Genomic DNA, 23,221 nt, shown 5'->3' with positions numbered 1-23,221 from the left:
TGTCCACCATTTTAAGACGTATAGCTTTGAGTTCGTCTTCAACATCAAAATGGACATCTACTAGCTCAATATGTTCAAAAGTAAACTCCTCCATCTTTTTTTCCACATATGTCACTCTGGTTCTGACTGCTGACACTTCTGCCTTTGTGGAATGCATGAAAGCTGCTATATCCTGCTGGAGGGCCCCTCGCAGGGTTTGTAGCATCTCTTTCATAGTAGAATCTATGATGGGTTGCCCTGATGTGGGGAAGGAATCTAGCTGCTGAGCATATGAGGAGGATTCCTCCATTTCCTCCCCCTCTGTTCCTGCATCTTTCTGGGTCTCCCCCTCCTCCCCAATCCTCTGTTTTTGCTTCACAGGGCTATTAAAAGTGGAGGGTGGCACTTGTTGTCCCAAGGGACATGACTCACCTGTGGATGGGGATGGATTGGTGAGCATGCATGCAGGGGATGTTGAGGCTCGGCTCCCAGCACGGCCGCCATCTTGGATTTCTCAGCCGGCCGCTGGAGGAAAGAAATCTGTTAATTTCCTTGGTCCCTCTCGCTCCTTTCTTTTGTTTATGGCGATCAGCTTGTGCCCCACAGTCTATCCGTTCTGTAGATGTGCTTTTTGTATGTGTAGGCTTGCTGTGAGCCGAGATATTCAATCTGCTGTGGCAGAGCTCCCCTCTCACACCACCATCAGCTCTGACTGCTGGCTCCACCCCAGCGCCTTGGTTTTTTACCTGTGTGATAGCGTTGGCTTGCTGCTGTGCAGCATTGGATCACACCAATTGTTTGAGGATTTCCTCCATGTTTATTCACAGTAGGTACTGGTCTTTTAAGTAGTAACTTACTACAGCTGGTCGCAGCCTCCACCATATGTAACCTGGGGGGCAGGTAGGCGGTACAAAGCTCCCTGGGATAAGCAGTCTTTCAGGGATACCAAATCCAGTGAGGTAGTGACAAACAGTGAGGTGTTTATTGGTGATATATACAAGTCTATATACAGGTGCTGTACAGTATTTCAGAAAACCAACAGAACAAAAATAGTCAAATAAAAACCTAGCCGTGTCTCGGCACTAACTACACAATATATATAGGCCCTAACTACCAGGCTGAGCAAGCCTACAGTTTGTCAGCTTCCACATATACAGCTTAACAGCTTTTTACCAACCTTTTGCTCTCACAGACCAGTATTGTCTGTGTTTCCCAGGTAGAGATGAGAGCTGTCTGTCACAGGTGAGTTTAAATTGGCCTGGGGGAGAGGACCAAGATCTGAACGTGGATCAGAGATCCCTGAACGTGTATGGGAGGAGCCTGGAAGACGTATAAACCCTAAACAGGACTTTTCCTGGCTCTCTCTGGGATGCTCTTCTAAAAGGGTCAGCAGAGCAGAGAACAGGAGTCTGAAGGGAAGTGTGCGGGGTCAGCAGGGCAAAGGACAGGGGTCAGAAGTATGGTGTACAAGGTCCATAGGGTGGAAGACAAGGGTCAGCAGGGTAATGTACAGGGTCTGCAGGGCAGGGGGGAGGAGTCAACAGGGTTATGTACAGGGGTCAGCAGGACAGTGTAGAGGGGTTAGAAGGGCAGTGTAAAGGGTCAGCAGAAGCGAGGATAGGTCATTAGGGTGGAGGGCAGGCATCAGCAGGGAGGACAGGGGTCAGAAGGGCAGTGTATGGGGTCTACAGGGTGGAGGAGAGGGAGGAGAGGAATCAGCAGGGTTGAAGACAAGGATCACTGCTGGCAGGGCAAAGGACAAGGGTCAGAGGGGCAATGTATGTGGTCTACTGAAAAAGAAAGTGTTGTGGCAAGCATTGGGTGTGGCTTATATTGCACTGACTGCAGGGATGCATTGGTAAGGGATGCATAGGTTCAGTAGTTGACAGGAAGGGCATGACAGCAGACAATTGGCTCTTCTGGATGGCCTCCTGTGCATAGGCACAGGCTAATTCATATTCCTTTTCATACACGTAGGAAATGTGCAAGTGCTCATACATGTGAGCACACGCATATTCACTGCTTGCATTTGCTATGTGCATAGCATGTACTATGCTTTAGTGCCATCTTGTCTACAGTGTTCCCGTGCATACTGTACCTGCAACCTGTTACTCTGAATTTGACTACTGTTACTTACCAAGCTTTTCTTGACTACTCCTGAGCTCCACCTTCACTGATCACGGCATGCCTCTGACTTCGCTTCTGCCTGTGCCCCTTACTGCAGCTCCACAGATCTACCAACTCAGTTTGTATCCTGACTTTGCTCCTGCTTACGCATATGCACCAGATTCGTCTGCCTTTGTATGACCTGGTTCATCTGACTCTGCCTCTGTCTCCATCACTGCTGGACTGCCTGCTGTAAGCCTTTGCCTATATTCCTCTGGCACCTGCTTACTGCCTGTCCGCTTCCAGCCTGTCTGCTGTCGCCAGTACTAGCCTAGTCCTGCCTCCTGCTCACTGGCATCCATCTGGCACTCCTGCTTTGCTGTGGTTTTCTGATGATCTTCCCTTGCTTGATCCAGAGGGTCCATCTAGCCCTGCTACTAGCCAAATCAACAGGCACTCGTGCCAATCTGTACTCCTGCACCTTCTGTCTGTTCTATCAGGGGCACTGAGTCAAAGGTGTAAGAAAGTCCTTCCTCATCGTGTCAGGCTCTTCTACCAGTTACATGACAGTAGTAAGTGAGGCAAAGTTCAGGGGTCAGTATTAAATGAGCCAAAGTTTAGGGGTAAGTAGTAGGTGAGGCACAGTTCAGGAGTCAGTCATAAGTCAAGCAGAGTTCAGAGGTTAGTAATAGATGAGGCAGAGTTCAGGGGCCAGTAGTAAGTGAGGCAGAATTCAGAGGTCAGTAGTAGTTGAGGTGGAGTTCAGAGATCAGTCAGATTTTGGGAAGGGCTCCCAGCAAAAATCCTTCTACCCCCAACACCTGCTTCTAGCCAAATCCAAATTCTGTCCCAACCCCTTCTAGCGCAAATGCCGCAATAAATCCTCTTACCCCCTCCTACAAGCATGGACCATATCCTCCTTACCCCCTTTCTGTACAAATGCTACCATAAATCCTCCTATCCCCCCCCCCCAAATCTTCCGTCCGCACACACTCTCATTTACTCTTTAACTCTTCTCTTCTTCAATGATCCATCTCTATAAATGCATACTCTCCACCCTGACCATTCTGTCTTATTCATTCTCCTTCACTTCTATCCACATCCATTTTCCTCACTGGTCATTATACTTCTTTTCTATCCATGCTTACTCTACCACTTTCTATGATCATTCTTCTCTACATCCATCCATGCCTTTTCACCTTTATGGACATTCTTTTCCCATCAATCCAACTTCACTGTCTTTTCCTCCATACACTGATCTCAGACTGTATACAGCACAGCGTAGAAGATGTTCCTCCTTCCAGGTTCTCCTCGTGTTCTCTCATAAGAGCCAAGGAGGAGCTTAGGGGAAGTTTCCCTGGCTTTGTTTGACTAGTGTGACAGGCTGGAAGAGATGATGCAGGTGCCGACAATCGCAGTGGGGCAGTACCCAGATGCCCAGTTCTAGCAATGCTACTGCCACCCTCCCCCCATATGACATTACACCAGCTGTGTCCTGGTCTTGGGAGAAAGATTTCAGAGGTCGGGCACAGTGTCTGGGATTGAGTCTGGAGAGGGTGTGGTTGACTTAGAGCCCACCCCAGCACCCCGATAGATCCAGCCATGTTAAGTGATGAAAAGTATACATTTAAAAATTAGACACAATCAAGCTTTTAGCCAAACAAGGTTACATCAACATATCTCTATTGAGAGTACTGATGAACAGGCAACAGTTGTTGTCAACCACCAGGAATGGGTGTTAATATCATATATGAAATGGGTGTGTATGGAGGTGGAGTTTACCTTTACTTGAGTGTGCAAAAGCTGGGGTATAAGCAACTCAACACATGTACTGCCATGGAACAACTTCAGCTGTACATACAGTATGGTACACATACATTTTTCTAGAATCAGGTTTAAGTTTCAGGAGGAAATCTCTACCTTAAACTGCTTAATGGTAATGATATTTTAATATGGATGTGACCTTTAGTATAGAATTCATTTTCATTAAATTATTGTGAACATAAACAAAGTCTCATAAACTGCTATGTTTTTTTTAAAAGGTCACCATTTAAATAGGAAATTGTCTGGTATCTGTTTATCTGTATGAATGTCCCTGGAGGTAGTAAGCTACACTGGCAGCTATTTTATTGAGACAGCTGTGCACCCACGGTTGCCTGAATACCTGAACAGTAATTGCATCCAATAAATTGTAGTCACTGTTTGGCCAATATTTTTTTGCCCAGCAGAGTGATGCTTGCAGGACCAACTATGCTTTGAATTTTAAATGAGTCAGCAGGAATTAGTCAAGCCCCACCTTTTTGACAGATTTTAAATGGAAAGCATAAGTAAGCTGGATCAGACTGATTTCATTTGACAGTAAATTGCTGTAATTTGGGCACTGAATTTGAGACCAATCTTTCAAATTGTTCATGAAACCACCAATAGAATATAATGGGACAGTAGCAGAAGCTAGCTTGCAGCTTGACAACTTAAAGAGTAACTCCACTTTTTTTGAGAAAAAAACATTCCCCTCTGAGTGATCTATGTACATTGCAACGATTTTAACAAACTCACCAAACTCACAAAATGTTAACAAGTATCGAAAAATGACATTTGTGTTGCAGGGGATACCTGAAATCTGACTTGTATCTTAGTGCAGACTTCTCAGCAAATAGGGAGCCAATCAGACAAGCAGGAAATTATGATTCTGGGGGGCATTCTGTATACATTCGGTGTACAGAACACCTCCAGGTAGCCATATTGCATTGCATTTTCAGAAAATGACAGAGCTGCAGATTGAAAAGGAAAGGTAATTTTTAATAACATTCAATTACAATATGACTTGTGTTGAAATTGTATACGCTATAATATTTCTTCTTTATTGGCTATTTTTTTTTCTCCCACGAAAGTGGAGTTACCCTTTAAGGCAATACAGGCAATACAGGAATGGATTTAAAATTGTGCTAATCTTCTCCTAGGGGCCCTTAATTTATATGTTATGCATGTTTTATCTTTATCATGTAGCAACACCAATTAAAGAGGATTTATGAGTGATACAGATTGCCCTTTGCCTTAGGGCAGATTTATCAAGCTTCCACTGAGCCTTTCCAATGTAAATTTACTGCTAATGGTGTTTTTTGTTTTCCAAGTTAGTTTATTAACATGACTTCACCATGGAAATGTATGTTCTGAATAAACTTGTTGCTTTTTATGACTCCATTATTATCACTGTATTGCACTGATTTCTGTGTTTTTTTTATACAGCTGAATATATGATGGGAACCTTGAAACATAATTTCCCAGAAAAATTCTGTCAGATTCATTTGGTAGATACTGAGGAGGAAGTCACTTAACTTTTTTTGTAGATTGGGGAAGGGTTAGAACCTTAGTTAGGTTTTATTTTTGCCTGTGTGTCATTTGGGAGTTTACTCTTCACTTCCTTTCCAGGTCATAGTGAAGACAAGTTCTCCCCATAAGGGACAATAAAAACTTGTCTTATTTAAAGTTTTAAGTTATTTACCCACTTGCAGACCGCCCGCCCGCAATATACGCCGCTGCCTACTTCTGGGTTTAGGCCCCCCTGGCCGGCACCTGCTGTGGTTGTACACAGAGCAAGCCTACCAGCAAGTCCCAGCATGATTTACAGCCAGGACCTAATGATTGACTGTGTACAATCAAAGCCCAGAGCTCTGTGCTGACAGTCACCATAGAGCTCTGTACAGAGAGAATGATCTCTCTGCAAAGCAGGGATGAGAAACTTAGAAGTAAAAGCAGTACACTTTACATGCATTACACATGATTAGGCACATATTTAACCCCTTGATTGTCCTAGATGTTTACCCCTTCTCAGCCAGTATCATTAGTACAGTGACAGTCAGTGGCGGCTGCTCCATTAGGAGTGCAGGGATGCCGCCTCCTAATCCATGCACCCGGCCCCTAATCTACATGTAGGCTGCAAGACTCATGGATTTCAATGGGGTTTTTTTTTTGAAGCACATGATTAGAGTCTGAGGCTCTAAATGGCTTCAAAAAGGGTGGGCTTGTGGTGCAAAGCTCTGCACCCTGAGCCCATCCAGTTGTGTGACATTAGCCCATTAATATTCGCTAATGTCTTCCTGCTTCTCCTCCCGGAAATCAAGAAGCAGGTCCTGAGATCCGATTGCCTAGGACCCACTTCCTGTTCGGCCGTGAGGAGAAGCAGTGGCCCCTCAGGAAGCTGTAGCAAAGAGAGCATTGGCCTCCTAAGATTGATTGCCACGTTCCCAGCTCCATAGAACTTGCACTGGACATAGTCTTCCCAGCAGAGCCCATAGCAGCAGATTGCAGCACTCCAAGTGATGAGAATGAGTGGGAGCTGGTGTGGAGAGTGGGGAGAAGTGTGAGTACCGAGGCAGACCTGTGCATGGGGGGATGGGGGGTGATTGGTGCTGGTGGTGTATGTGCGAGTGAGGAGGGCAGGTTTGTTTGCCACCCTCCCACAAAATATTGAGCACCAGCCGCCACTGGTGACAGTGAATAATACCATCACTGTATTAATGTCACTGGTGATGTCAGTGGCAGTTATTCAGTTTCCCCCAACATCAGCTAGTGTCAGATTGCCCACCGCACAGTCCCATTATAAGTTGCTGATCACCACCATTAGTTGTATAAAAAAAATAATTCCAGTATATATACCATAGTTTGTGAAAGTCTATAACATTCCCACAAACCAACCAATTTAAACTTATTGGGAGTTTCTTTTATCAAAGACATGTAGCAGAACACATTTTGGGCAAAATTTATAAAGAAATTTGATTTTTTACATTTTTTTATTGGATATGTTTTTTAGCAGAAAGTAAAAAAAAAATATACTTATATTTTTGTTGTTGTTTTTTTTAAAGACCTGATAGACAGCCCAATGGCCAAGTGGAGAACTACACACATGGCATGCTGACAATGTTGGTAATAACCACAAGACAGTGGCTTAACATTATCCAAGTGCAATAAGAAATTCTGTTAAAAAAACTTATTGGCCAAATCACATACAGGCATGATGTTGAACATACTGCAAAACAGTTTTTGCATTTATATACACTTTGATAAAGGAAGCTTGCCAGAAAATGTAGGTTTTTGCAGAAGGCTTCCTATACTTAGGAATACTTTTGCATACTGGAGAGTTGATATGAATATAAACCTTGAAAACACTAAAAAGTTCCTAAAAGAACAGCCAAAAAGATCAAACAAGTGTTCTGCATAAAGCATAGGTTTACCATCATGTTGGAAGATGTACAGTATGCATCTAATGGTTTATTCTTTCTAAAAGTATGATCATCATTATGTCATATACTACCTAATAAACTGTGACATTATCACTGTCACGTTGCCAAACTGTCACAGTTATGTTTGCTTTTGTTATATGAAAGAAGTATATTTTGATGCATATGAAATTAGACATCTTTACATGGCAGAAATGTTGAATAACTTTCAGGTATGTTGCTGCTACTGAATATGCTTTCATTTTTGGTATCACGATAATCTCTTCAAGAGCTGTAAGACAAAATCCATGTACCAAATTCCTCTTTAAAATATATTATAATATGAACAGATAGTGATCACTGAATGTAAGATTGATAAAAAAAAATAATTACTTTAGAAAGAAATCTGAAAAGTATAAATTATGGAAAAGTTGCAATTATACATACAATCATTGTGTAGTGTATACAGTATATGTACTGTATAGTCAGGGCTGAATTTTCCATTAGGCAGGGTCCTGGGGTGGCACTCTGTCTGCCTTTTATGTCTCTTGGATCTAGTAGCAAACATTGTCAATACATCACAGCTTCCAGCTTCATCTACCCCCAGCATTACAAGACATTACCCATCAATGCTGCTACCAGGTTTCTGTGGTAGTGAGCCCTTGTAGAGAGTCGATCAACTCTTTTTCACTAGGGCCTCCGATGGTGGGGACTTGCAGCAAGTTGGAACCAGGTCACAGCCCCTAGGTATGCTCAGCTGAGGATGCGGAGACCACTTGCGTATGCAAAATACAGATGGCAGGAGACAAAAGAAGATCCGGGAAACAAGCTGAGTTCAGGGCAGGTGGCAGACAAGCACAAACGAAAGATGAATCTGAGATCAGGCATTTAATACATGAAACACTTGGCAAACAGGAGCTCAGAGAACTAGGAATTTGCTCAGACAACCTGGGCTGCACTGAGCAAGTCTCATATAGGGAAACAATATAGGAGGCAGGCCAGGTAATGATAGAAGAGAAGGATACATTTACTCATAGGTGCCCTGCAACAGAACATCTACCTCCAAGTATTGGTAAATACCAACGTTGGCACTTTGCTATGATGAAAGATTTTGTAAATATCACCCAGTATTCCAGGCTGCCACCAGCCACTTGATTTTAAAGCTTTGTGGGCATCTCCCAATGTTCCAAGTTGCCGTCTGCCACTTGATATCAAGACTTTGTAAATATCACCCAGTATGCCAGGCTGCCACCAGCCACTTGATATTAAAGCTTTGTGGGTATGTCCAATATGTCAGGCTGCCACCTTCCACTTGATATCGAGGCTGTGTAATCATCACACAATATGCCAGACTGACACCCGCCACTTCACTAGCTTTGTGTGCATCTCCCAATATGTCAGGCTGTCAACCATAACTTGATATCAAGATTTTATGTACATTACCTATTACACCAGGCTGCCGCCAGCCACTTGGTTTCAAAGCTTTGTGGGCATCTCTTAATATGCCAGGCCGCCACCCACCACTAGATATCAAGGCTTTGTGAGCTCCCGTCCCCATGCCTGACACGGAAGCATAGCGTGAGTTGAGAGACGCTGTGAACACCTGGAGCGGCCGGAAGGCGACACCGCTGTGTGCATGCAGTGAGTGGAGCCGGTATACTCATCTAAAAAGCTGTCTCAGGGAAAGCCTTAGCGGCTCCAGTGACACTCATCCCGGTGAGAGAGGGAGGCGCACACACAGAGGATTGAGCGGCACACGGAGGGCTCAGCTGGAGGACTCAGGACGGATGCAAAAAGCATAGATCCCAGCACTAGAGGGGTGAGTAAGTCATATACTCACCTGAAAACACGCTACATACCTGCAGACTTCCCGGACAAGGTAACAATAACTGCTATTCTAGCGTCAGTGGGAGGTGAACAGATACGGGATAGAGCAGAGGCAAGCATCCCTATTTTAAGCAGTCTGGGCGGTGTGGTCTCGCTAGCATGACCAGGAAGAAAGGGACAGAGGAAGGGACAGCACAAGATGAGACAGGGGCTTTGGTACAGCATGGCTCTAAAGAAAAAATGAATCAGGTGGCTGCCAAACTGGAACGCTTCGCACACATCCCAAATCAGACACCTAAAAAGGCCAGTAGTACAGGGGGTGTGCAACATCAAGCTAGCCATCCTGGGAGGGGAAGCCAGATCTCTGATAATGGGACTGTGGCAGCTACAGCATCAGCGACCCCGGTAGCAAGTAGGGTTTTGGAGGGGGAAACTGCTCTGGGTGCGGAATCGGTGGTAGGAGGCGGTGTGCCAGCCCCAATGGAAGAAAAGGAGCCATTTCTGAAAGATATACTCCTGGCAGTCAACAACTGTAAGTTATCAATTACTGACTTATCTGAACAATTTTAAATTATCAGAGATGAATTACTTGATGTTAAAAAAGAAGTGCAAGTGGTTGGCGCCGAACAACGGCCCTTGAGGAGAGGCTCAGCCAGGTGGAGGATGATGTGTACCCATTAAAACAAGAAATCTCAGTCTTGAAAAATCATTTAAACGCATGTATGCAGAAAATGGACAGTATGGAAAATAGGCTGCGTAGGAAAAACTTGAGGGTACTGGGCCTCCCTGAGGGGTGTGAGGGTAATAATCCCATTAAGTTTATGGAAGATTGGCTGGAAGAGAAATTTGGCAAAGACTCATTCTCAGATAGCTTCTTTATCGAACGCGCACACAGAGTAGCCTCTAGAACCCCATCTCCAGGGGGCATCCCAGACCCTTTATTTTTAAGCTTTTATGCTTTAGGGACATAGTTACTGTTCTCCAGAAAGCAAGAGAATTAAAAAATATTCAACATAACGGTGTAAGGATCTCAATATTTCCAGACTTTGCCCCTGAACTACAGAGACAAAGAGCTAAATTTGGAGAGTGCAAACGGAAACTTCAACAGTTAAGAATTAATTATGCGCTACTTTATCCTGCACGCTTACGTATTTCAGCTTTGGGGGAGATCAGGTTCTTTAATACCCCTACAGAAGTCTCAGCCTGGTTAGAGAAGAATGATGGAAGACTAAAGCGGGGTGAAGAAACTTGAGCAATACAGAACTCTTTTCATTCTGGGGCCCGGGACACTTGGGGGGGTGGAGGGGCGAAGTGAGGGGAAGCCCTTTTTTTTTTCTTTTTTTTTTTCCTTGTTGTTGCTGTTGTCCTCTTTCTCCTTCCCCTTGCCCCTCCCCCCTCTCCCCCCCCTCTTTTTTGGGGGGTTTTGGTGGGACATATATTTGTGTGAATATGGGGGAGGGGGGATTATATAATTATAGTATTATAAGTACACTTACTGGGGATAGTTCCCCTTTTACTAGGTTTCGGCTGCATGGTTTTTCTTGCCTTAGGAGGTTAGGATGGTCACGATAGAAGCTCAGGGGTTGGGCCCAGAATTGGGCAAAGGGGTAGTGAATGGGACGAGGGGAGGGGAGGGAAGGGAGGGTGGGGGTGGAGTGGGGTGTGGAGGGAGGGTATGGATTTGTGTATGTATAGGGAGGGAAAAGTCGGGGGAAGTTTGAACATGAGTGTTTTTGTATTGGTTCAGTTTGGTATAGTAAATGGTTTTGTAGGAGGAAGGATAATATATAAGATTCACAAAAGTGGGTGGTTTAGATTAGTTGGTGTTCAGAGAGGTATAAGGGCACTTGGTTTGAAAAATTATGGGTACTGAAAGTAAATCTCCAGATTCAATAAAACGGGTTAGAATATGCTCATGGAATGTAAGGGGGATAAAAGATAGATCTAAAAGACAGGCAATTTTCTCGGTGGCCAATAAAGGGAATGTTGAGATACTCTGTCTGCAGGAGATGCACCAGGTAAAAGATACAATAAGGGCTTTAGATCATAAGTTTTACCGGAGGCAGTTTCATTCCACCTACTCCTCTTATTCAAGAGGGGTGAGTGTACTGATAAGCCTGGGCTTGGTTTTCTCCTGCAGCCAGAGTAAGGTGGATGAATATGGATGGTATGTTTTTCTCTCTTGCTTAATAGAAAATAATAGATATGTACTAGCTAATGTTTATATCCCTCCCCCGTTTAGTATGGAAATACTAGATGAGTTAACTAGTTTTATGGCAGATGCCCCGGGGATCCCGGTCATAGTGGTTGGTGATTTTAACATAACGATGAACAATGTTACAGATAGGTTCCCACCGAAAACTAGTATCAGTGGCACTCCCAAGAGCCCTCTTGCACAATATTGTGACGAGATCGGGCTGGTGGATATCTGGAGGAGGCATCCTGAGGAGAGGCAATATTCATGCCACTCCAGGACACATGCCACCTTATCCAGAATCGACCTTGTACTTGGAAATGAGGAGGCAGTGAATATAGTGGAAGAGATAGCCTACGAGCCAAGAGGGATTTCGGACCATTCTCCTGTAATAACCGATATAAAGGTGGGGAAGTATTGTGGTAGGGGAGATTGGAAAATAAATCCCTTTTGGCTCGAGCTTGTTGGCAATACAGAGGAATTGATGAAAGGGTTGACGGAGTTTATTAATTTAAATCTAGGATCGGCTCCATTAGGGGTAGTGTGGGATTCCCTGAAGGCTTATCTCCGGGGAATCCTAATTCAGAAAATCTCATACTCCAAAAAACATCACAAGCTGAAGAACTAGAGGCTAAAGAGAGAGTAAGAAGGGCAGAAGTGCAGTATGTGGAGATACCAACCCTAGCCAGATATGAAAAGTAGGTGGAGAGGCAGGATGAGTATAGTAGAGTACTCCTAGAGAAGATGGAAAAGAAGAGATCATTTCAGAGACAGAGTCTTTTTGGTGAAGGAGAGCCAGTTGGGAAGGCTCTGTCTCTGATTATCAAGGCAAATGGTCCCTCGAGTATTGTACCAGCAATTGAGGGTAGGGATGGGTTAATTAAAAAAGCCACTTCTGAAATTCTAGGGGAATTTAGAAAATATTTTAAGAACTTATATAGCTCATCACATATAAATGTGGAACTTCTTTGAGAAATTGAAATTAACGCCATTATTAGAAGAAGACCGGGAAATGCTAGATGCCCCATTGACCCTTAAAGAGTTACAAAGGGTAGTAGGGGATATGGCAAACCAGAAGGCACCGGGACCAGACAGCTTACCCAATAGAAATATTTTAAAAATACGGGGAGGTTTTACTTCGCCTACTCTTGGAGGTGTTTAACGGAGCTAGGGAGGACAGGACTCTGCCCGTCTCTATGACAGAAGCTATTATAATAATTTTGTTGAAAGAGGGTAAAAACCCGTTAGATATGACCTCATATAGGCCTATTTCGTTATTGTGTTCGGACGTGAAGATCTTGGCAAAAGCGCTGGCCACAAGACTGAATAAAATAATTTCTAAAATAATACATTCCGACCAAACCGGGTTTATCCCAGATAGATCTACAAGCACGAACATAAGACGAGTGTATCTAAACATGCAACCACCCACAGAAAACAGCGGAAAGAGAGCAGTTCTCTCACTAGATGCAGCCAAGGCATTCGATTGCCTGGAATGGCATTACATGTGGAAGGTGTTGGCTGAATTCCAGTTTGGCCCTGGGTTTACCCACTGGCTGAGTCTACTATATAATAGTCCAAGGGCCAAGGTTAAAATTAATGGTCAGTGCTCAGAATGGTTTCAGTTGTGTAGGGGAACGAGACAGGGGTGTCTTTTATCACCCCTGCTCTTCGCCCTGGCAATGGAGCCCCTGGCTATAGCTTTGAGGATGGTGCAAGGGGTACAGGAGTTCAAAGGAAGAGAGGGGAGGAGAAAGTGGCTATGTATGCGGACGACATTTTGCTGTTCCTGGCGGATACACAGGATTCCTTGCAGACAGCTATGGGGATAGTTGAGGAATTTGGCCTTTTCTCTGGGTTATCGATCAACTGGGAAAAATCAGTAATTCTGCCAATAGACCCTCTTATTGTACCTCTCCCATACCAATTATCTCAAATTAAAGTAGCTAGTCAAATAAAATACCTGGGTATTAATATAACAAGAGACCCAGGACAATTCATAACTGGAAATTGGTTCCACTTGTGAAAAAACTGAAGCAGAAATGTCGGGTATGGGGTCGTTTGCCTCTCTCGGTCGCCGGGCACTGCAACTTGATCAAGATGGTCTGGTTACCTTAAATTCTATATATTTTACACAACTCTCCAGTATGGATTCCCAAGCACTGGTTTAAAAGATTGGATAGTGTGTTTAGAGAGTTAATCTCGAAAAAAGGGGCGGCAAGGATCAGTTTGCAGACGTTGCGACGACCGCGAGGGAAGGGTGGCATGGCCGTGCCGGACCCACGATGCTATTTTTTAGCATCTCAAATGCAGCATGTGGGGGGCAGTAATAGATTAGAGGGCAAAGGTGCAGGTTGTAATATCTTGCTGAATGACACCAGACAAGACACAATTGTAGAGGCGATAGAGGCAGATTCATTTGGCACCAAATGTCCTGCCACCCAGATGATGGTTAAAGCTTGGGAACATGTTAAAAAAATACTGGGCTACACCGGTTTTGTGGAGTTCTCTCCATTATGAGATAATAACAACCTCAAAGAACTAAAAAAAATGGGATATATCAAAGAATGGGACCGTCAGGGTATTCATTGTTTGATACAGTTATATAAGGCAGGGAGGTTAAAATCATTTCAAGATTTGGTGGAAAAATTTGCGATCTCCAATAGGTCCTTTTACAGGTACTTGCAAATTAGGCATGCCTTAGAGGCACAATTTGGTGGGAAAGCACCAGTATGGTGTGAAATGACCTCTTTGAGAAAGCTGATCAATGCCGTATCTACGAAAGGCATAATTTCTGACATATATGGTAGCTTGAATGTATCAGTTCAGGAGGGTGTGGTGGAAAATAAAAACAGGATTAAATGGGAGGCAGATGTTGGACCAATGTCTGATGATCAATGGGAGTATGTTCTGTCTCTGGGGCCCAGGATCACCCTTTCCCCCTCACAAGTGGATTCTCATTTTTATCTGTTTTACAGGTCATATTACACTCCACTGAAGTTGTTTAGGTTTGGTAAGAAGCCTGATGCGAAATGTCAAAGATGTGGAGGGGTGAATGGTGATTTGATACATATGTTCTGGCGCTGTCCCAAGCTCTATAGATATTGGAAAAGGATTGTGGAAAAGATAAACTTTGTGTTTGGGACTTCGCTGAGGTCGGAGGCCAGGGCGTGCTTACTGGGTTTGGTGGAGGGCAAAGAGATCCTGAAAGACACACAGACTGCAAGGCTTAGATGCTTGTTTCAGGGTAAAAAACTTATTGCTCAGTATTGACAGAGAAAGGACCCACCGATGGTAGCAGGTTGGGTGAAAGGTGTAAGGGAGGTGATAAGCAAAGAAAAGTATATTTATAAGAAGAGGGGTAACTATAAGAAATTTGAAAAAATTTGGAAACCATGGCTGGACTGAGATGTGGATGGAAGGGGGGTAGGTTAAAGGGTGGGTTGGGTATGTGTGGCTGGCAGGGAAGCGTGGTGGTGAGTGTGACATAGGACTTTGGGAGGGGTGGGATTACTGGGAGGGGGTGAGAGGAGGGGTATAGAGGTAAATGGGAAGAAAGTTTAAATTTTTTTAAAATTGTTGAATATAGGTGTCCTGATCTGAGGAGTAAAGGATGTATTATAATGTATAGATTGATGTTGATACCTCCTTTTTTCTATTGATGCTCTCTTCTTTTTTGTAATGGAAAAATGTTTTCAAATAAAAAGATTTAAAGAAAAAAAAAAAAGATATCAAGGCTTTGTAAGCATCACTCAATAGGCCAGACTGCCACCATCCACTTGATTTTAAAGCTTTGTGGGCATCTCCCAAAATGTCAGGCTGCCAGTTGTCACGTGATATTAAGGCTTTGTGGGCATTGCCTATTACACCAAGTTGCCACCAGCCACTTGACTTTAAAGCTTTGCGATCATCTCCTAATATGCCAGGCTGCCACCCACCACTTGATGTCAAGGCTTTGTGAGCATCCCCCAATACATCAGGCCACCACCTGCCAAGCTGACATGTGATTTGACATTTGACAAGACACTCTGACTGTGGTTTGCAGAATGGAGTAAAGTGTATGTTTTATAATGTACACTATATTATTGTACTGTGAGGTTGATCACATGTCAGTGCCATAGGATGAGATATTTAGTTGATAAACTAGCTGACGTTGCAGCTGGCATTCAGGAGAAACAGAGTTCTGGATGGTTCTTGAGGGTTATTGCACTAAGAAATTGTGAGTTGTTTGCTAATAAGATTGCTATTTGTCTTACCAAATACATTCAAAAACCATATGAATAAGATCCTAAAGCAGCATTTTATAATCTTCATAGACAATATGCCAAGACCATAAAAAAAATGTTAATGTACAAATACTAGGGATCGACCAATATCGTTGTTTGGGTGCCGATACGATACCGATTATTCAGCAACCTCTCAGGCCAATAGCCGATATTGTCTGCCGATATTCTGTACATTTAAAAAAAAAGTTTACACTTTTTTTTATCCCTGTTATTGCTGTCACAAGGAATGTAAACATCCCTTGTGACAGTAATAGGCAGTGATAGGTACTATTTTTGGAGGGATCTGGGGTCTATAAAATCCTAAACCCTCTGCACTTGAAAGTATTCAAAATGTCAAGATCAGCGTTTTTGAATAATTTCTATTTTTTAAAACTGGCGCCTTTAAGATGCCAGTAATCCGGGAAGTGATGTCAGGACATCGCTTCTAGGTTGCTAGATCCGAGACCCAAAGGAAGCATCGGCTTTGCTTGGGTCTTTGGCCAGCTGGTTGGTTGCTTGGGCCTCCCGGTGGGACGGGAGAGCCCAGCGGCGGAAGGCGGTGGGAGGGGGGGTTGTCCCCTTCCATTGTTTGTAATAACAGCCAAGCGGCTGCTGAGCCGCATCGGTAGTTATTCAAATAAAGCTGACCATCTGCTCTAAAGAAAAGTACCGAGATGATGCATGCAGCTGCATGCATTACACCGGTAAAACCCTCTTCAAGCAATATTGGTAATATCGGTCTACTTTGCGACTGATACCGATTCTTCAGAAAATGCTGATATCGGCCTGCAATAATCGGCCTTACCGATAACCGGTCGATCCCTAACAATTACAGTAGCAAAATTGGGCAATGCTTAATTTCAGAGATTTGTAACTGTGAATGATTGTATATCCTCAAAGAACCCATCTATTTCGAATACATGATAGGATTCAGTCTCTTTTTTTTTTTAAATTATTTAAATATACTATAAAAAAAAAAATACCATACACTGTCAAAACAGCTTTTGCTGTTTTTTTTTTTTGTTTTTGTTTTTGCATAGTGCTGTTACTATTTTATTCCTCTGCAGTTCCTAGTCTTCGACATTCTAAATTCTTTCCTTTAAGTGACTCTTCTAAATGGTTGACATTTTGCAGACACACTGACAAGCTGAGGTTATCATAAAATGTAGTAGCCTATTGATGTACCACTGTAATGCTAAAGCACAGATCTTGAAGTCTTTCCTTTAGTGGGATACGGTATATGATATGGGTTACTTGATGCTGCACGTCCTTCCTGTTCCTTGCCTGCATCATTAAATATGCCTGATGGCTGTGATGCATGATGTTTGCAAAGATGCCTATTTTGTTCCCTGGAACCACATTGTTCCTCCGAAAGCTCTTTGGGATGAGTTGTGTGCACTCTACAAGAATGAATACTTAGCTGACAGCTTCAGCACTGCTTCAGCTGTATTTTTTCTGCTGTAGAATTTAACATGCAATACAATTAATTTAGACAAAGAAGATTGTGGATCTTTATGCCAATTGAAAGGGCTACTGCTAAAGCCACCCTGGACAATTCCAGGAGATTGTAGTTCAAGTGGATGATAGCAAGAATTGGCTATAGAGTGGTCTTAAACCCCAAACCAAAACTGTAATAGTAATTAAATGTGATGGCTGCATTCATTTTCTTTTTTAGGTATTTCTCCTTCTGTTTTCACCTGGTGATCTGGGGACACACCTCCTGTATTAAGTGCCTCTCCTCTGGATGAAGCAGCAACAGAAACACCTTTGGACAGCAGTATTGTCAGGTTTTGGGGGAGGGGAGTGTTAAATGTAATAGAAGATTTGGATGCACTAACAAATTGAAGCCAAACTGCAGCTTACACTTTGCAGTTACAGCAGTTTTTTCCCCTTTTCAGATACAGGTTTTACATACATTAGAATAAAAGAAAGCAAGACTAAAAAAGAAAACAAATGTAACCATCACATCTAAGAATTGGTAAACTGCAATATAATAAATGTTTGTTTTTGGTTTAATACTGCTATAATTTTACACACAGGAGGTTATATCAACTAAAAAGTTTGGAGGAAAAGAAAAAGAAACATTGCAACTAAGTAAAACTTTGACATGTAAACAAATGTTCATTTTTAAAGGAGAACTCCACTTTTATAAATCTAAAAAATATATAAAATATACTGTAAGTTTGCAACACAAGTCAATTTGTTATTTAATGCTATTAAAAAGTGCCTTTCTACTTCAATTGGAAGCAATTTTCTAAAAAAAAATGGTTTTGGGAATTGAGTGTATCAAACTGCCAACATCCTATATATACAAGTTGCTACAATTTTCAAAAAAATGCTCAAAAAAATGCAATGCAGTATGGCAAACTGCAGGTGTTCTGTACACACTAGTATACAAAATATTCCCAGAATTGCCCTTTTCTGCTTGTGTGATTGGCTCACTTATTTTCTCAAATGTCTTCACTAAGATATAGGTAAAATGTAGGCATACCTTGCGATAGGAATGATATTTTTGGTAAGGGTTAGTTTACACAAGTGCTAGTCCCCTGAAGAGTGACCCATAGTGTATCACTCTTCAGTGGATGTTAGTCAATGAGGAGACATTGTGTTGCCTCCTCCCCACCTGTTTTAGTCCCTAAAATTCACTTGAATGGGTCACGTTTGGCAAGTGATGCTGCCCACTGAAAACAACAGAGGACTCAATTATTGCTGCAGCAGCGATGCATTGCATGCATACATCCACTTCTGCTGCCTTTGCAGCTTAAAGGGAAGGGGATAAAAATGTGCATCAACCACGTTTTTTCTACCCCCTCCAACTGCAAATGTAAATGAGCCCTAAGGAATAACTACTTCTAAAAGGATGCAGACACTGCAACTTTTCTCATTAGAACAGTACACTGGGTAGTTATAATGAACACAGACCCTCCCATTCAGGAATCAGTCTGGAAAGAACATGGTAAACCAAATTACTTTTTCTTCAAAACAGAAAAAGGTACTATTAAGTGTGTCAAAATCCTTGCAATGTTAACATAACCATGGCACTTTTAAATACTATTGTTTCTGAATCATTTAAATTACATATACTTATCCAACAGATTTAGATTGTTAGGTATAATTATGTCATATTTACATCTTCATTTTAAACCTCAAAAAAGTTCTGTAAAATGTACTAGGTTTGCCTGGCTCACCAATCTGTGGGGAAATAGCTATCGGTCCCGGATGTTTTTGTCTGGTTTCCCCAAGACAGAACCAGAGGTGCAAGAGAGCTTGCTTTTGTATAGAAAGACCTTTGAAATTAAAAATCTTTTGGAGGTCATATAACGTCTGTAAACCTTCCAATCCTCTGAGTTCCATGGCCAGGAGTATGTTAGACCTCAGACTTGGTTTACTTTAGAAACATGGCTGTATTTTTAGGTTCCCCTGAATCTGATTGGCTGAAAGGAGTGTAGACTTGGGTTAAGGGTACTCCTTTATTAAAGTTCATGGGTGCCTGCCGGCCAAACATTGATCACCAAAAGCCAATATTTTCCTCTAATTTATGCTAATCCCAGTCTGACAAAAGTGCTGATTACAAGACACTAGATACAAGTTATACGTACTAGATACATCTAATACAAGATATTAGATATAATCCTGAGACTGTGACACTACTACTCACATATAAAAAGTAAACACAACACACAGCCACACTATACATCCTAAAAGTATATGTGTGGGAAGTCAGTGCATTGATGTGTCTTTAGGCACCTATGGACATAACTGTGTCCTGGAGACATCTCATATACCTGTCTACAAGAAGTCAGAAAGGTGTAAACACATGTCATTCCATACAGTGAATGAGACATACTTATAAGCGGTAAAATAAAAATACAGAAAAGGGAAACAAACGTCAATGAGATGTTACTATACCTTGCTTAGATGTCAGTTACAGCTCTTTGTGTAGATAATACTGAGAGATGGACAATACATGTGGATGAAGAGAAAGAGAATGGGGCATAGATCCAGTTATTTCTGTCACTGACACTGAAAAGATTGTGGAAGATGAAGATACTCCCCTTAAAGCTGAACTCCACTTCATATTCCCATCACACAGTCTGCTCTGCCAACTCATATACAGCAAGGACAGCATGCATCCATCCCCATGGCTTGTACATTACCTGCTCGAGCTGTGCTGCTTACCAATGCGGCTGTGAGATGTGAAAGCACAGGGACATCCACAGGGACGTACACAGGGACATATGGCTTCAGCTGGCAGCAGCTTTGTAGAGTGGAGAAGTTTAAATTGCCAAGCGCTGTATAAGGTCCCTATAGTATATGTGGGGGTCACTGCCACCTGGTGGACACATGCGGTCATCTATCTATCTATCTATCTATCTATCTATCTATCTATCTATCTATCTATCTATCTATCTATCTATCTATCTATCTATCTATCTATCTATCTATCTAATATATATATATATATATATATATATATATATTTTTTTTTTTTTTACAGTATAAAACTGTGTGTATATATATATATATATATATATATATATATATATATATATATATATATATATATATATATATATTATAATATAATGTTCAGTGGACTCTATTGAGTGGCATCAGAAACTATACTCACCCTGACTGTAAAAGACAGCAGCAGGTTAAGATGTGGCATGCCTGGCAGCACAAAGGCAAGCATGGCATTGTTATTGTGTGGAAGGTTTGTGGTGTAGATCAGACAATGAATCTGCTCTCAGATACTCCCTCACATATTTTTAGAACTGAGAAAATAAAAAAATACACATATATATATATATATATATATATATATATATATATATATATATATATATAATTTTACTAGACTCCCTTGATAGATCGATATTTATAGGTATATACATATAGTCTATCTGCAATATTCTTCTTTTCTTCTTTGATTATTTACATACATACTGTATATATATATATATATATATATATATATATATATATATATATATATATATATATATATATATATATATATTCAATGGGGCTCCCCTGAGTGGCATCATTCACCAGCAGAAATGATACTCCCATCCTGACTGTAAAAGACAGCATGAGATTAAGATGTGGCATGCCTGGCAGCACAAAGGCAAGCATGGCATTGTTGTTGTGTGGAAGGTCTAGTGGTGTAGAACAATGAATCTGCTTTTAGATCCTCCCTTACTTGTATTTAGAACTGAATGAATAACGGGCAGCTCATCCTTATTCTTCTCTAATGATTCTGACAGCTTCTAATCATTTGATGGATGGGCTCTGCCATAAGACTAGAGAGGGAGGAATAAGGAAAATTGGCAATCATACTTTGAGATTCCTGGAATTCATGTCCAAATATTGTCTTCTATTAAAAAACAAAACAAAAAAGAAAAACGAATTCTTGAGGATTTCTGCATACTTGTGGATAATAGGAATGTGGCAGGCGTGGTGCTTTAGAATGAGAAAAGCATTGAACAGAACATACTGCAATAAGTAAGTATAAAAAGAGATCGATTATCATGAAGATCAATACGTTTATTAGATCCTGCAGAATAGTTTGTAGAGATTTAGGGGTGGAATAAGATTGTTTTTTTTTCCTCTGCTACAGCAGACATCTGTGGTTTAATTGTTGCTTTCATGGAAAAGGGTGATTGAACAGTAATTATATAGTAGACTATACTGGGAGATGTGAACTAGATGATTATGTGACAGATGATGATGGTCCGGCAATGACAGGAGAGGCTTGTTATCAGCTTATTGTGATATCTATACAGGGTAATAGACAGCGCTGTCCAAGGTGCTGAAGGTAGATAACCCGGCTGGGCTGAGATCTTATCACTGCTTCTCACCAATCCCAGTATGAATGTGTTGTCACACCTATGGACATCATACAGTTCATAACATTTTGCTTTTTACATCTGAACTCAGATCACTATGGATTTTAATTCACCTCATTGCATAGTAAATGATGTAAGCTCAGATTAAATGTATATAGCTGGTAGAGCCCAGAACAGAATGAATATCGCTTGTTACAGGATCGCTGATCAGAGCAGCTCCTGACTTTTAAATCGCTGTCATCTGATGTGAAAACAATAATTGTATGTATCCACCAGGTGGCAGTGACCTGCAAACATATTACAGGGACCTATATCCAGCTTGGCAATCCAAACTTCCACACACTTCAAAGCTGTTGTCAGCTCAAGCAGCTTTTTTTTCTCCTGTGGTTTTCTATCTAATTGCATTTCTCTCAGGATTACTAAGCAACACACCCCCAGATGGGTAATGTGAAGGTGATAGGGTTTTTGTAGCCAGCATTGCAAGATGTGAAGCTTTGCACATTAGCATGTGATGTGAGAGTAAGGTGGAGCTGACAGCTAAGGGGGCGTCGCTGAATCTTCTACAATCTTTACAGTCTCAAGCAAAGAAAAAAAAAAAACTGGAGCTATGCCCCATTCCCATTTTCTGTCTCTACATTCTTTATCCATTTCCATGTGCAGGAAGAAGATGCAGAATCCATAGGAAGGTACAGTACAGTTTTTTTTTTTTTTTTTTTTTTTTATTGTGATCTTGCATTTGTGGATTTGCAACTCTGGCATGTAGTATGTTAAAGCATCGAGTTAAATAGAAAAGACAGTAGATGTGTGTCAGTTAGATGCTTGTCTTGCTAAGCATACACACAGTAAGCAGGAAATTCTATAATACAGCCAGCTTATGTGTTCTGCTGTTGAATTCTAACATCTGCAAATGTAAGCATATTTCTAGGTGTCTTGGTGATTTGCTCTAGCCTTCATATGACAGCCGGACTTTGCTTGTTTTAGTATAAATAGCCCAGCAATTATCCTAGTAATTGTCATAGTTACATAGTCTGGCTGAAAAAAAAAGACACAAGTCCATCTAGTTCAACCAATAAAAGGAAAAAAAAAGAAGAAACAAATGTATATGTATATATATATATATATATATATATATATATATATATATATATATACTGGATCTATCTATCTATCTATCTATCTATCTATCTATCTATCTATCTATCTATCTATCTATCTATCTATCTATCTATCATTTATTTAATATATATAGTGCTTCTTAGTTTCCATATAAGCTGTGAGCTCCACACTCTGCTTACTATCTCTTATATAACGACTTACTGAAACCTTCTCACCTGTTCACTCTGAAGGACTCTTAGGTGAGCATTCTTCTACACCATGCATTGCTATTAATTTTCAAGAATCAGGATGACCTGCCTAACACATCGTTGATCTTTACAGTTTAAGTTGCTGAACTAAGTTCAGATAGAATGGTGACTCTGTACTCCTCATCAGGCTCACCATACACATCAAACACTGACTATACATTTTCATACAATCAAATTTAGATAAAAAAAATCCCCAAAAACTAGGTAATCCGAGAACCTACCTGACCTATCAAGTCAATTTGGATCCAACTAAGGAGATCTTTACAATACATACTTGTTGGTAGATCTAAAGAAGATTGTACAAACAGATTGCATTTTGTGAAATGGTGAGCCTAACACATCAGCCTGGTGGGCTATATAAGATAAGATTGTGGTGACAACCAAAAAGGGGTATGGCATTTTTTTTGTAAACAAAATGTAG

At 41.5% G+C, this 23,221-nt stretch overlaps 2 protein-coding genes across 9 annotated transcripts in view; one reads left to right on the top strand and one right to left on the bottom strand.

Annotated features, from left to right (window-relative positions):
• NPY5R (neuropeptide Y receptor Y5) overlaps window positions 1-19,929 on the bottom strand; it is a 232,788-nt gene extending 212,859 nt beyond the window's left edge. Inside the window, exon 1 of one of the 6 annotated variants that reach the window (XR_012236688.1) lies at window positions 19,497-19,735. The gene's annotated coding sequence lies outside the window, so the exon portion shown is untranslated. The other 5 variants (XM_073606058.1, XM_073606063.1, XM_073606054.1 and 2 more) reach the window with 5 other exon arrangements.
• A 765-nt stretch (window positions 19,930-20,694) lies between these two features.
• NPY1R (neuropeptide Y receptor Y1) overlaps window positions 20,695-23,221 on the top strand; it is a 149,513-nt gene continuing 146,986 nt past the window's right edge. For 2 of the 3 annotated variants that reach the window (XM_073606040.1, XM_073606041.1), the window contains exon 1: window positions 21,662-22,122. The gene's annotated coding sequence lies outside the window, so the exon portion shown is untranslated. Of the gene's footprint in view, window positions 21,093-21,661; window positions 22,123-23,221 lie in introns of those variants that run through there. The other variant, XM_073606046.1, reaches the window with a different exon arrangement.

The sequence above is a fragment of the Aquarana catesbeiana genome, linkage group LG01 (genome assembly GCF_042186555.1).
Source record: "Aquarana catesbeiana isolate 2022-GZ linkage group LG01, ASM4218655v1, whole genome shotgun sequence".
Taxonomy (NCBI): Eukaryota; Metazoa; Chordata; class Amphibia; order Anura; family Ranidae; genus Aquarana; species Aquarana catesbeiana.
The sequence above is the reverse complement of the archived record's forward strand: the minus strand, read 5'-3'. Positions and strand labels throughout refer to the sequence as shown.